This window comes from Macaca thibetana, chromosome 18, assembly GCF_024542745.1.
Source record: "Macaca thibetana thibetana isolate TM-01 chromosome 18, ASM2454274v1, whole genome shotgun sequence".
Taxonomy (NCBI): domain Eukaryota; kingdom Metazoa; phylum Chordata; class Mammalia; order Primates; family Cercopithecidae; genus Macaca; species Macaca thibetana.
This window is the reverse complement of record NC_065595.1, coordinates 67719436-67721786: the sequence shown is the minus strand read 5'-3', so window position 1 is coordinate 67721786 and position 2351 is coordinate 67719436. Positions and strand designations below refer to the sequence as shown.

Below are 2351 nucleotides of genomic sequence, written 5' to 3'. Positions count from 1 at the left end.
AGAATCTTATAGCAGAATACTTCACTTTTTCCTCTCCCAGCTATTGTTGTTAAACCTTTTACTTCTGCATATGTTGTAACCTACATACATTAGTTTTATGTAAAAATTATCTTTTAAAAATATTTAAACAAGAAAAAAGTAATATATATATACATTTATTTATTTGTGGCTCAATAAACTTTTTTGCTATTTATTTTTATGTAAAAGAATGTGTTTCCCTATCACAAAAATTAGGTAACCAACAACCACAACACCAACAGTAGCAATGTCTGTGGAGTGACACTGATGGTGCAGAGTTCACTGGGTATTCCCCATGTCCCAAAGGTCACAGAGGAGGAAAAAGAGAAAAAGAAAAAATACTCAGAACAAATCCAAAACCCATAATGACTCTGGGGAGAGACATCGCATGACATTTTCTGTTTCTTCTCTCATTGTCAACTGCAGATGTATTTCAGCAGGGTCAAGCACAATTAGACTTGAGTAAACCCTTCATACCAATTCTAGCACCTTAATTGTACCCTCACTGTTAGCAGCAATCTGCACACTGAACTCTGCATCTGGTTGTGCCCTCCAGCATGTGGCACTAACAAATTCATTTGTATCATCTTCTTTTTGGCCTTTGTCCAGAACGCTTGTGACTGTATCAAACTTAAAAGTTAGCAAAGTCTTAGAAAGTCCTTCATAGTACAGGTTGAGAGAGTTGTTCTCACTTCCACAAGCTATATAATCTCCACGGGAGGCAAGGCCTACAAAGTTTTTTTCATTGATATGACCCTTGAAGGAATGTGGGCAGTACAGTTTCCCTACATTCCACAGCGTTAGCCTCACCACTCACAAACTTTGCACAAGAGACTGCTTTTCAGTGTCCTTTGAATACCACGATGGGCTGTTTAGTGTTACGAAGATCACAGTAGTGGACACAGTGATCTGCACAGCCAAAAGCCAAATGGCATCTGGAAGAGAGGCTGAATTTAACACAGCACACATCAGCCTTTGCCGCAATGCTTGCCACTGAGTTGTCCAGACCGGTAGATCACAGCTTCACTTTTACATCATCAGAACCCAAAGTCAGGAGTTTAGGGTCCATCAAATTAAACACTTCCACACCTCTTCTCATGCTCCTGTTAGACCTTTGACCTCTGTCCTGTGAATCCATCCCATAGGATAACAATGCCTTCATAATCACTGCTAGCTAACAGATTCTTATGGTAACTACTCCAACTGATACAGCTGATTTTGGAATTGAGGTCATTTCATTCACACGGTAATGAATATCCACTGCATCCTGGATGACTGTGCCATATTCATAGACTTTAATCTTCATTGTAACCTCAGGAATTGCAAAATAGTCACAATCCTGGTCAAATTCAATACCAGAGACTATCCTGGAATCATTATAGAGATCACTAGGGCATGATAATGTGGTTAAAGTTTGTACCAATTTATACTGAGTAACCTTGGACAAGCATTTCTGAAATTCATCCAATTGGCTGGCAGTTCGACTATCATCTGAGACGTGAGACATCCTTGTAGAAAAGTAACACTGCTCCAGGTCTTCAAAATGAGCAGTGGGCCATTTTCATTTTGACGCTAATGTGCTGTTATGTCAAGGCTGTTTCTTTGTCTAAGAACTGCCACTGAAACCTGGATGTTGGCTATATCCTGTGGAATCCATAATGCTACTGTGTGACGCAGGAGGAGCTTCAAGTCGAGGCTCTGTGCTATTCTCACTGACAGGAGAATATAAGCCACTCATTTCTTCCACTCTTTTAATATCCTCTTCCAGAACATGTAGCTCCTTCTGCAACTGTCCCAGTTGTTCTCTCCTATTTCTTCTTACAATCTTGAGGAATTGTATAAGATTCTGTAGTTGGGCTGTATGTGATTCTGCTTCCAGTTGTTTCTTCTTCTGCACTAGTAGCTCCAACATGAGGTTGACATTGGCCAAATCAAGGTTATCTTGGTCAGTTCCCAACAAATCTTGAGATATTCACCATCTGTGGCCATTGGTGCTACTCACTGAGTGGTCCAGTTTGAACCTCTTTTCCTTAGATCTTTGCTCTGTTTGAGAATGAGCTCGTTCACCAACAAATTAGGAAACAGATGGTTAGTATAGTCCACAACATAGTCACACTTGCTACATCTATTATTGTCCTCCAAACTCTGATGAATATACTTACAGCAAAAGCTGTGGCCACATTTTGTCATGTATGCCTCTTCAATCATATCAAAGCAGATGGGGCATATGAAATCATTGCTGTTGTCCTTATATGAGTGGATGAGCCTGATACAGAGGGGAGGGGCAAGCAGAGGTTGCTTCCTGCTGCTGCCTAGTCTACAGCTGCTGCCTC

The 2351-nt window shown here is 40.6% G+C and overlaps 1 pseudogene; it reads right to left on the bottom strand.

Annotated features, from left to right (window-relative positions):
- Positions 1-423: 423 nt before the first annotated feature.
- LOC126941119 (E3 ubiquitin-protein ligase COP1-like) lies at positions 424-2106 on the bottom strand (annotated as a pseudogene).
- Positions 2107-2351: the final 245 nt, after the last annotated feature.